The sequence below is a fragment of the Lissotriton vulgaris genome, chromosome 2_2 (assembly GCF_964263255.1).
Source record: "Lissotriton vulgaris chromosome 2_2, aLisVul1.2, whole genome shotgun sequence".
NCBI lineage: Eukaryota > Metazoa > Chordata > Amphibia > Caudata > Salamandridae > Lissotriton > Lissotriton vulgaris.
This window is the reverse complement of record NC_141688.1, coordinates 138,274,528-138,287,289: the sequence shown is the minus strand read 5'-3', so window position 1 is coordinate 138,287,289 and position 12,762 is coordinate 138,274,528.

Here is a 12,762-nt window from a genome sequence, read left to right as displayed (position 1 = left end):
CTTCCAGCCTCTGCGTCAAGTAGCCCTCCAGGTTGCCTTTCTCACAGCCCTCCGGGAATAATACAAATCGCAAATTGTTCCGCCAGGCCCGCCCTTACGCATCCTTGGCTCGGAGCACTAGGCCTTTCTGAATGCTCTCCATACCGGCCACCTTAAGCTTCATTGTCGCAACATCATCCTCCACCCCTGAGATATGGGTCTCTGCCTCTGTGATGTGGGATACAGCATTTCGCAGGTCCTGGCGCAATAACATGACATCTGAGCCTACCGCGCCTATTTTTGCGTCCAGCATATCCCGGGACTGAGTAATTGTGGCCATCAAAGCTGCATTGTCCGGCCCGGAGTTCAGTTGCCCTCCTGCCGCTCTTGCCCCCCGCAGGAGGAGCCACAGCTCCAGGCCTCAGGAGGACACCATCAGTCCAACCCCCGGCAGTGCCGCAGCACTTTACTCCCCCGAGGAGGCCAGTCTCAACCCCTCAAGCATGGGGCACACCAGTGCAGAAGACGCCTGGCCAGTCAGGGGCTATGCAGACCGCACTCCTCAGCCCACAGCCTGATCCATAGGAGACAGTAGACTCAAGGATAAGGCCCTCCACTCTGGTCCCGCCACGTCACCACCGCGCCGCTGGGACCTCCACCGGGGGCGGTTATGCCCCTCGAGCACCTACCTCTGAGCCCTCTGCCACACGGTGGCTCCACACGGGCCGCAGACGCAGCAAAAGCAGCTCAGTCCCGGGCTGTGCGAGACTCTGCCTCCCGGCTCCACCGCGTGGCACCAGGCCCCTCCACGCAGGAGCTCCAGGGCAGAGGAAAGGGAGACCCCCCCACCGATCTCCACACAACATTCACACAGCAGGGTCTCCGGGGGGACCGACATGCCCCTCGAGCATCCTCGAGCACCTTCCGTGAGTCCTGCCACCAACGCTCCTCACTCCGGGGCACTCGAAAATCGATGTCCCAGCTCTGCCCAGCTGCACCAGGCCCCACTACTCGGGGTGCACAGCTCCGAGGGCCAGACTCTCCGGACCGCCAGACCCTCTGTCGGAGCTTCGCGACAGGCTGCTGGTGTAGGGACAACTCTTCTAGGCTGCAGGTGAGTGGGGGAAAGCAGGATATTGGAAGGATAATTAACGGGCTGGATGGAGCTCAGCTAAGCCACGTCCGCCATGCTGACTTGCCTAGCCACGCCCCATAATGTTCCCCTTTTTTAAATACAAACTAAAGTGCAATACATCCAAATCGATAAAAAAACAACACAAATATATTATTAGGTACCTTATTCAACTCAACATTTATTTTTTATTATTTTTATTTTATTATTCATTATTTTATTATTATACTCATTTGTAGGGCGCAACGAATCATCCCCAGGGGGATCTCTTGATGCTGCAGAAGTCAGTACCAATGAGCAGGAAATCTTAGAACAGCCAAGTTTTTAGCAATTTCTTCAATCTGGACAGATCAGCACAGGCCCAGATCTCCTCGGGAAGACTGTTCCAGTGGCAGAGGCTGGATGAGAGATAGCTCGGCCACCCATTTTAGCCTTGTTTATTCTCTGCGTGCAGAGCCAATTGCGATTGCTGGATCTTAGCTGACGCACGGGACGATACAGGGCTAGGCTCTTTTTGAAATAGGCTGGGCCTTTCCATGTAAAGACTTGAAGAACATACATAGCATCTTGAAAATAGCTGATTTCCTAATCGGAAGTCAATGTAATTGGCGCAGGAGGTGTAAAGAAGTGGTGTGTGCTGGTTTGTTAAGGGCAAGGCAGGCTGCTGTGTTTTGCACCACCTGTAGTTTGGATAGTAGGTCTTCCCTTATTCCAACGAGCACAGAGTTGCCATAATACAGATGGCTAATCAAGAGCAACTGAATGAAGGTTTTTCTTGCCGAAAGTGGGATTCAAGGGAAAATCTTTCAGAGAATTTGCATGGTTCCGAAACAGGTGCCTGACAATGTCTTCACCTGCTCCTCCATTAATAGCTTATTATCGATCCAGATGCCTATATTCTTGGCTCATTTTTGGGGGGAAAGTGCTTCTCCCAGCTCTGCAGGCCACCAGTCGGGGGTCCATATTTCCTTAGCCTTCCTGAACAGCAGTATCTCTGTTTTAGTGGAATTATGCTGTAGGAAGTTCTTCCTCATCCATAACGCAATATTGGACATAATAAATAGTAGTCATAATAAATGTAAAACTTAACCTATATAGAAAGTAAATAACTCAGATTTTTTACACATATCAAAAGTACAAAACATAACTCCTTGTGATTGTTTGTTTGTTTGCCTGCCTGCTTGCCTGAACCGCCAGCCTGCCAGCATGCATTCCTCGGTGGGGACGGCAACCCCCACAGACCAACGCCCCGGAGAGGAACTGATGCACTTGCTAGGTGCCAGGAGGCGCATGAGAGGCAGCTGTGGCTCCTGCAGCGTGGGAGACCATGAATGTTTGTTTGACTGTCTGCCTTCTTGCCCGCACCGCCAGCTACCAGCCCGCATTCTTCAGTGGGGACTGCAACCCCCACAGACCAACGCGCCGGGGAGGCACTGTTGCACTTGCCACATGCCAGAAGGCGCATAAGAGGCATCTGGGGCTTCTGCAGCACAGAATGTGTGTGGGCATGCCCGGGCTGTGCCCAGGCCAAGGTCTGGGCCGTCTGGCCAATCCAGCTGAAGGTAGGAGTCCTTACTAGACACAGAGTCTGTGGGACCAGTCTTAGCCCTTGCAGGGGCTAATGATGCCTTGCGCCGAACCATTGGCCAGTTAGTAACGTTTCAAAATTTATTGGTTATGGTATTAGTTTCCAATAGTTGACTCAAGAATTACACTGTAAATGATAAGGAAAATAGGCCGAATTGGGTACAACAAAATGATCTGCTGGGATACCCAAGACTCAAAACAGGCGCTCTACACATAAGTCCCCCTGCAATTCACGTGGGTAATACCAGAGCAGATAAGAAAACAGGAGCAATATACTGCACCGTCCTACCTCCTCATCCGTTGTGGTTATCGCAGAGGCATGATCACAGCAAAACAGGGACAAGCTTCATCAATGGGGTGGAAAAGCAGGGCTCTGCTTGGAAAAAAGTTCCAGCATGCCCACACATGTCCAGTGCTGCAGGAGCCCCAGATGCCTCTTATGCACCTTCTGGCACGTGGCAAGTGCATCAGACGAGGCCCGGCTGGGCCTATGCTCTGGTAAGAAAGTTGCGGGAGGCCCTTGATAGGAATCCTAGAAACAGACCCTGGTTATACCTAGCCACAAAGAGTATAAACTAAACACTGGCAACTTGTAAATCCATCCTGAAGGAGGAAACATGGAGGGAGCTGATCGAGGCTAGTACCCTGAGGAACATCTCTAGGTTATGGAGCATCATTACCAGACCGTTTTTAGAGTATGATGAAGGCAGTGAAACAGGTTGAGATATTACTGAGGATGAATGGGTGCTCCAACTTAAATCCATGTTTGAGAGCCTGCCTGAGCAAACATGTCAGCCATGCCGCGAGGTAGATACCCCCGTATTAACTTTTGGGCAGGGGGAGGTTGAGGTGGGAATTACTTGGCTAACAAGTAACAACGCGCCGGTACCTGATGGCATCCCACCGGATCTTTTTAAATCTGATCCATCCTTTTGGGCACCGGTCCTTGTGGCCGTATTTAATGCAGTGGCTAGTAGAAGATGCCCTGAGTCCTGGGTCACCTCGACTATAGTGCCCGTTTTTAACAAGGGCTAATAAACTAATTTTTCTTCACAGGTTTTACAAACTGCACCTACAATAACATCCACAAAATCATCAAACACAAGAAGGAAATATTATTTGTTTCATTGTTAAATAACAAACAATACAAATAAACTAAAAACATATCTCAAGTGTAATTAACATAAACATTTGTCTTTCACACCAACAGAAAATAAAACAGTGAAAAACCAACAAGCAGCAAATACCCCATTAACAAAAGTCAAAGAACACTAATGTATGTATTTTTTCTATATTTTTAATATTACTATCACTATTATGATTCACAATAGCATATTAACTAAACACATATTTATATAAATTCACAGATATACCCCAGAAATGGCAGAAGATGCAAAGTTTATCACATCTCAAAAGGGGATACTAAGGGTTACACGTACACCCAAGAAAAAGTTATAGAACATAAAACTCATTGGCAATGTAACAAATATTTTGCCAATGGCTGTTATGGAAGAGGAACTACAATACATTCAAATGTTGTGAATGTTAGAGAGCCCAACCATCCCCCAATGGGACTGTAGTGGAGGTAAGAGATGCCCAGGAGACAATAAGGAAAGTAACCAAAAGTTCCCAGCTGACAAGTACTTAAATTCTAAAACATGTTTTAACCACAGTACAAGAACTTGTCACAGGACAACTTCCTTCCCTACCCAACTTAAAAAGATTAATATCAAAAACTGAAAGAACTTCAGATCCGACTCCACCTACACCCCCCCCCAAACATTTGGAGACATCCAAATACTCCAAGAATACACCATCAGCCAGAAAGTAGAAAATTCTTACTCCATGACAATAAAAGTCACGAGAAAATAATTATCTTTGCAACTAACACTAATTTGCAAAAACGTAAAAACTGTGAAATGTGGATGATGGAAGGAAACCATTACTGTTTGCTCCAAACCATTTTATCAACTGTATACAATTCATGCTGAATGTGAAGAGACAAATATCCCATTCATTTACACATTGCGCTCTAATAAAAAATAACACCACCTATATAGATGTACTAACTACAATAAAACAATTCTTCTGATGTCAATCAGAGCGAAACGACCCCTGCATCTTTGTTTTGTAGATTTTAAATCTGCCTTCGACTGTGTCCAAAGAAATTTATTATGGAAAATGCTCCAAGAAAAAAATATTCCAGTGGTCCTGTTGAAATTAATTTGTCTCTTGTACAGTAAAACCTGGGTTAGGGTGAGGATGGGGGATGGTAAAACGCTATCAAAGGAAATTCCAGCAACCGAAGGCCTAAAATAAGGTTGTGTATTGGCCCCACTCCTCTTTAATTTGTTCCTGGCAGATCTAACTGGGAACTTGGATGAATTAAATGCTCACCCTCCGAAACTTGCCGATAAGCCAATCACTAATCTGTTATATTCAGATGATGCAGATGATGCCATCCTCCTAAGCCACACTAAAGTTGGACTACAATTCCTAATCAATCGGACATTAATGTATGCAAGGACTGGGGCTCACTGATTAGAGCGGCAGACCCTGATGCAGAGGTCTTGCCCGGGACCAGGGTTCAATTCCGAACGCGGCAGGGTCCTGAGCCCAAAAATGTCCACGGACTCGATAATTCTCGCCTCGGTGCCTACTCCAATCATGGGGTCCCACGCTGCAACTCTGGGCAATAGATTGCTTAATCTCCACTATGGCGGCCCACCCGCTGCGGGATGCCTGGCTTTCACCTTGGGGTTGCCCAGTAAGGGTTATCTCACAGGGAAAAAGCCAGGACGGGTTCCCAAGGCAAGCGCCTTGATGCCTTCGGGTGATACGTGTGCTATATAAGTCGCAATACATGCATTTACGAAAGGAAAATGGGATGGTAATAAATGAAACAAAAACCAAGATCAAGGTAGTCACCAAGAATAAAAACGTAAGACATAAAAGCAAATGGTACATCGAGAACACCCAATTGGAACAAGTTGAAGTATATAAGTATTTGGGTGTGCTTTTTAATGAGAAGGGTGACTACCAGCCACAAAAAAGGGATATACAATGGAAGTCAAATGCACTGACTGCAGCGTTTAGAATCCTACAGAAGTCACTTAGCAATATTACATATGGGTCACTTCTGAAGATTATAGGGGCAAGACTGCTACCAACCATCACCTATGGCAGTGAAGAATTAATGGGAAAGGATACTGAAATATTAAGTAAGGCCTTAGCTAAAACATATAAGGCAGTATTTCATCTCCCACTGAATGCCTCGTCTGCACAAATTAGACTGGAGTTTGGATTAACCAACCAGTTATATGCGAGACAGGGACATTTTATTAAAACCTGGAATCTGATAAAAAATGACCATGATAATCAGATATCACAGCTATTATGGAAAGAAAGAAATAACAACGTAAAGTCAACTGCATGGAATTATCTTAAGGAAGCGATAGATGAGTTTGCGGTCAGTACAATTTGGGAAAATACAATAACAAGTGCATCGTTAAAAAAAATAATTAACAGAACTACAAACCAACTGTCCCTAGTAAATGATAAAGATAATCTGACAAAAAGAAAATATGCTTGGACAATAATAAATAGCTACAAAAAAAGGAAATACAACAATACTTGGAAACACCATGGTCAGAAAAAAATAAACTGGTTCTTCCTAAAGCGAGATTTGGAATTTTGCCGGGACTTTGTCATCTTCCCCCGTGGAAAAACTTTAAAAGTTGCCCACTATGCAGACTCTGTAATAAGGGTGAGGAGAATATTGTCCACCTTTAATGTATTTGTCCTGAACTCCAAAACGAAAGAAGAACCTTACTCAAATTACCGTTTAATGTACGAGGAATAAGGACATGCAGGCAGGCTTTGATATGCTGTCTCCATTCGAATGATAGAAGCTTGAACTCTACCTTTGTAAAGTACCTAATAATAGCGAAAAGAAAACTAGGTGACTAGACACTGAAAACATACGTTTTTAATGAAATCAAATTAATGTTATGATGTAATGGTTTTTACATCATAAAATCAATTTTAATTATTCTAGCACATTTTATGAATTGTAATATTGTAAGATTTTAAATAATCAAACAATAAATAATACTTACTTACTACTAAACAAGTAAACCATAATAATTTAGTATTCCAACTCCAAATTAAAATAAACTCTACATAAAAAATAAGGAATACCCTAATTTTTTATTAAAAAATTATTAAATAAAATCAATTAAATAAAATATACATTATTAAATGTATTATTTATTTCCGAAATTCTGATACATTTTATAAAATGTTCACAAATACTATTAAATTATATTGAATAATCATTCATACAATTTTCCCAAAAATAATAATACATTATTAGACAATTGAATATTTTAATTAATTTCATTGATAATTTTTAAACATCTGGATAATAATTTTTCAATTAACTATATTTACAATTATAATTTCGCAGACATTTTTAATTTTTAAAATTTTCCTAAATATTTAAAATTATAAAATTAAATTTAAAATGTCACTTTTAAGCAACCATTCTTCAATTAAAAAATTACTAAATTCCACAAAATTCTATTTGCCTCATCAAAAATGCATTTCCTATTACTAAGTATAAATCATATCCACAACATTGTTAATTTCCTACCCACCCATATCCCCTATAAACCCAAAATCCCGCTCCAAAATATATGCAAATTATTATATTTAAAAATTTAAATAACATTTTTAAATTACTACCTACCCTTATCCCCTAGGAACCCAACAACCTGCTCCTAAAATATATACACATTTTTAAAATATAGTACATTTTAAAGCAACATTTTTGAATTACTACCCACCCTTATCCCCTACAAGCCCAACATCCCGCTCCTAAAAAAAATGAAAATCATAAAAATAAGTTATTTAAACAAAATCGATATTAGTAACTTTGATATTTTTTACATCCATATTTTCTACGTCGATATTTTAAAAATTGATATAAATACAAAAACAAATCTATATTTTAAGCATCGATATTACTTACCTTGATTTTTAACACCAACAATACTCTTACCTTAAAATTCAGGCTTTTCGATATTTTCACATCGATATTGTGTCTCTGCACCGTTTTACTCTAATAACATGTGCTCTTATTCTAAATGCATTCACAGCTACTGCAGTAACTACCTTCTTAATTCCCCTCTTCCACTTATGATATAGTAGTTGTAGATGTAGTATCAGATTCCAATCTATATAAGTAAGAGAAGGAAAATTAGGTGCTGATAGTAATCAGGGTTGTATGTTAGAACAACGAGTTCCCCAACCACTACTTCCCTATCAACGATGTAGCAACCACGACCTCATCTAAACCACAATTTCTTTTACCACGCATTTCTTTACCACAATTGAATGTGTGTTAAAAAATGCTTTACATCTAGTACCCCGATCCCCCACCCCTTACAAACTAATCGCCCTCCCTAAAAACAAACACGATCACTCACACCCCCTAAAATACGAATTCAACCCTATAAATCTATTTCCCCTCTAACTTTTAATAATCACGAAACTCCCCACCTCTTAAATATGTATTCAACCCCCATAAATCTAATTTCCCTCTCCCTTTTAATAATCACGAAACACCCACCTCTTAAATACGAACTTAGATGCGAGCACAGCAACGGTGCACTAGAGGTATACACAAGGTTATCCAGTCTGTGCCTGTCCAGGCTTGTCCTCGACTTATGCCATTCTTGCTACCTTTTTAATTGAAGAGCCTTACATAATGTGCATTCTTTCACGATACATGAGTTACATTTAATCTTTATGATGGTAACATGATTAAACTCCCTACCTCCTAAATAAGAACTCAACCCCCATAAATCTAACACCCCTCTCCCTTTAAATAATCACGAACCCCCGCACCTCCTAAATACAAACTCAACCCCTGTGAAACTAACTCCCCTCTCCCTTTAAATAATCACGAAACCCCACCTACTATATACGTATTCTACTCCTTCATACTAATACCTCTCACACCTTCTAAACAATCACTATCATTCACACCCCCTAAATACTAAACACAAACCCCTATTAACTCACCCTTAACCCCTACCCAATAAAAATTAACCCCTCTTACCAGTTCCACCATGACTGCTACGCTCCTCCTAAATCTGCCCTGTCCGAACACTAGACAGACTCAGCCTTAACCCTGCAAATTCGTGGTTACGGCTGAGTCGTTGTTCGGGAAAGTCATTGTTCTGCTTTCATGACTCCGGAACACGTTGTCCCGGAGAAGTTGTTCAAGATGTTTCCCAGTAATCAGAGTAGAGGACATATAACAGAAGTAGGAAGCATATATGAACTGACCTAAAATTGTGGTATGGCAGAAAATCAGTGAAAGCCCCAAAACATATCCAGACAGATAAGGTAAAGTGGAACAGATTCTCAACTAAAATTGCTCCTCTTACCAAAAATAAAGTAGTTCCACAAAATGTGCAGGGCAAGAAATATGGGTTAAATCCTTAACCTCAGCAATAAACTAATTCCTTGTTTGTATTTTATACAGCTTCAGCAGGAATGCATAACAGCTTCACTAGGAATGCACAACAGCAAATGTACTCTCCAAATGCCATGGGATTTATACTCAGATAGCTAAAAATAATACTTTGTTAGTGCAGAACATGTTACCGCCTGAATTGTAAATGATGATTCTTTAAATGTCCCTTGTATTGTTTTTGCCAGGTTCCAGAAGAATTGCCGAACGTAAACGTAGCAACATGGAGAACCAGTTCAGGATCTGTGAGGGAAGAAAAGCCATTGCACTGCAGCCCAATGAAGACACCGAACAACAAATGAGGTAATCCCCAAAGCAGAAGGTAAGTGAAGGGCAGGGTGGCAGACATACACACGTCAACTTGAACATTAAGCGCTCTTCCCCTGTGCCGGCTGAACTCGACCTGGTGCGGAGAAGGAATGACAATAAGTTGCAGAGGCATGCAGGTTGTCAGGAGGCAAATTAACTGTGAACTGCCTACAAAGTGGTGCACAGCAAGGTTGCCTTTTTGGAGTAATTAGGGGGCTCATCCCAGGAATCTTCCAACCATGCAGACAACTTTAGTCCCACACTGCATCCAACTGCTATGATCCGTTCCTCCCTTTAAAAATCTTACTGTCCTACCTGATATGGGTGAGTCTGTAGACAACCAGGGCATGTTCCAGATTAATGTACCCCATTCCGAGACAGAAAGGGCATTTATTGCATTTAAATCTCCACGTGACCAGGGTCACAAGCTGCAGAGAACATTGGCTCCAAACATGAACATGGCTAGGTACTAGGAAGAACAGGATGACAAAGGTGAGAAGTTAAACATCACACCTGATAACAAGTCAAATCAAATCAAATCAATCAAATCGAGCTTTATTCGGTTGTAGAGAAAAACATCCATAAAAGCACAGTATATTTACATATAGATAATAGGAGTTACAATTAAAAAAGATGTAACAAAAGTCATAAAATATCATAATAATGACAGAATTTAATTAGCCGCTTAGATCTATTGGATAAGTGGTACTTGATTAGGTTTTTACAAACAATCTACCCAGCCATTTGTTTTGCTGTTTCAATTTAGAGTGGTCTAGGCCAGTTAGTATATAGACCCAAGCCTTCTTTGGTTTCCCAAGAATTTAATTAGCAGCATTGAGTTTTCTCAATATTCCGTTCCTCCAATAAAAAAGCAGTTTTTAACTCCTAACATGAAAGCTATGACAAATGAAGTAAAAAATGCGGTATACCTCAACAGATAATCAATACAATAAACTTAAACTACCGACAAATTAAAACAGAGAATATAAGAATTCAATCGACAATTTGTGCAAAATTGCAGCGAATTAGGAGCATTAAACCGGCATTTTTAGTCGAGAGAGGTGCGACCCAATTTTACTCCAAGTTCTGCCTGTGCTTAATCGCCAGTTTCAAAAAATTTGCTATGGATTTGGCAAAAGGTTCAGTATCTAGAAATTGAAGGGCGAGAAATGCTGGGCGACACCTATGTAGGTCCATGACTTTTAAAATGGGAATAAGCCACTGCTTCCTCGGATCCTGAAGAATTTACAAAACATTATTGTATGGATCTTTGTTTGGGGGGAAATGTCATCGCAAGGGCAATGTTGAGGAGATTTTTCCCAGGTGTTCTTTTTGGGAAAAGTGACCAGATGGTGAAAAATGTTTAGTCTGAGCCTAGTGAACAATAATCTTTTGTAACCCAAAAGATTAAAAGTTAAATAGGGCTGGACCGTCATTGATGTTTGAATTTGTAGTGAGTGTTGCACAGTGACTTTAGAGACCTCACAAGACAGTCGTAGTGATTCTAGGTGAGCCAAGCAAGCCTTTTTTCAAATTGCCTCCTTGGGATTGCAGCAATTAAAATAGGGGAAGAGTAATACTTAAGCATTCCCAGGTCGCAAAGGAATTTCCTGATATAGGCAATCCAGGGGATCTTATGTGCCTTATCGAGAGAGATACAGTCTTTTATGAATCCCCGGCAGAGAGTAGTTTCACTAGACGACCATATGCGATGCCACAAAAGTAGGGGTTCAATCCTTATCAGGTCTGTTATGTAGGACAAACTTAATTCCAAATGACATGCATAGGTCGACGTACCCTGCGGGAGAGCCTGAAGAAATATTAGGAAACCGTTCTCTACCGTTTGCACCTCCTCGACCTTGGCGAATCCCCACACACCCGCCCCGTATATTGCACTTGAAATGCATTTTGGCCTATAGATTTCTAGAAGTTCAAGCGTTGGCCGCCTGCCTAATTTATTTGCCAAATTAACTAGGGCAGCTGTTGTCCTCTTTAAAGTGAGTTTCCTGGACTCGATGGCAAACTTCCAGGAGCATTTATGGTCGAATACGATGCCCAAGTAAGGATACGTGATAGTGCTCTCTAATTTTTGGTTATCAATGTACATGGGCTTAGTATTCTTAATCCTCGACCCTGCAGACATGACAGACGTCTTTTTAATATTAACATGAAGGTCAAGGTTGGCCATGAAAGTGTGGTATTTTGCAAGGGCACGCTGTTACTCCATGGGGGTGCGGGCTAAGATTATAGCGTCGTCCGCGTAGAGCAGGATCGGTATTGGGCGCTTTTTTATAGTGGGAAGGTCCTGGCTCCCCGTGATCATAGCTTTTTCCAGGCCGTTGGTATAGAGATTAGATAAAAACGGGGCCAGGACGCAGCCCTGTTTTACCCTGCGCTCTACTCTGAACAACTTTGTTAGCTTGCCCCCATGCCCTATCTAACTCTTGCTGTGGCGCCTGAGTATAATTCGCGCATAAATATTAAGAGGGGCGTCTCTATTCCCATATCAGCTAAGATGGTCCACAGCTTGTTATGGTTGACACAGTCAAATGCTGCTGACAGGTCAACGTATGCCATAAAGAGGGCCCCCACCTTTCGCGTTTACTTATTTACCATTAAGCAGCGATAAATTGAGAGCTTGCTCTATTATTCCCAGGCCCTCTCGAAACCCAAATTGCAGGTCAGACAGAACTTTATTGTCTGTGGCCCCCTGCTGGAGACGCTTTAGAATAACACGGCCGGCCACTTTCCCCAAGGAATCCAGAAGGGAAATAGGGCGGTAGCAGGATGGTGATTGACGATCCCCCTTTTTAAATATAGGCACAAGGATTAATTGAGACCACGATTCAATAAGGCCCACAGCACATGATGCCTGGAGGACCCTAGTTAAAATTGGCGACCAAAGTTCCATATTAGATTTTAAAAAAATCAATTGGAACCCCATCAGGGCCTGGCCCTTTACCGTTTTTACTGGCCATCAGGGCTAACTCCACCTCCTTGTGTGCTATATTAATAAGCAACGGAAAAGATCTTGAATTTGGCCCAGATAGAATCTATTGAGTTGCGGAAGGAGGGAGGCTGAATATCCGCTTAAAATAATCAACCCACGACTGTTCATCTATCGCAACATCAATGCTGGGGTTGACCGTTGTATTTGTTAAAAAAGGGGACTTCACGACCTTCCAGAAAGCGGCACTGTCCCTCAGGGAACATG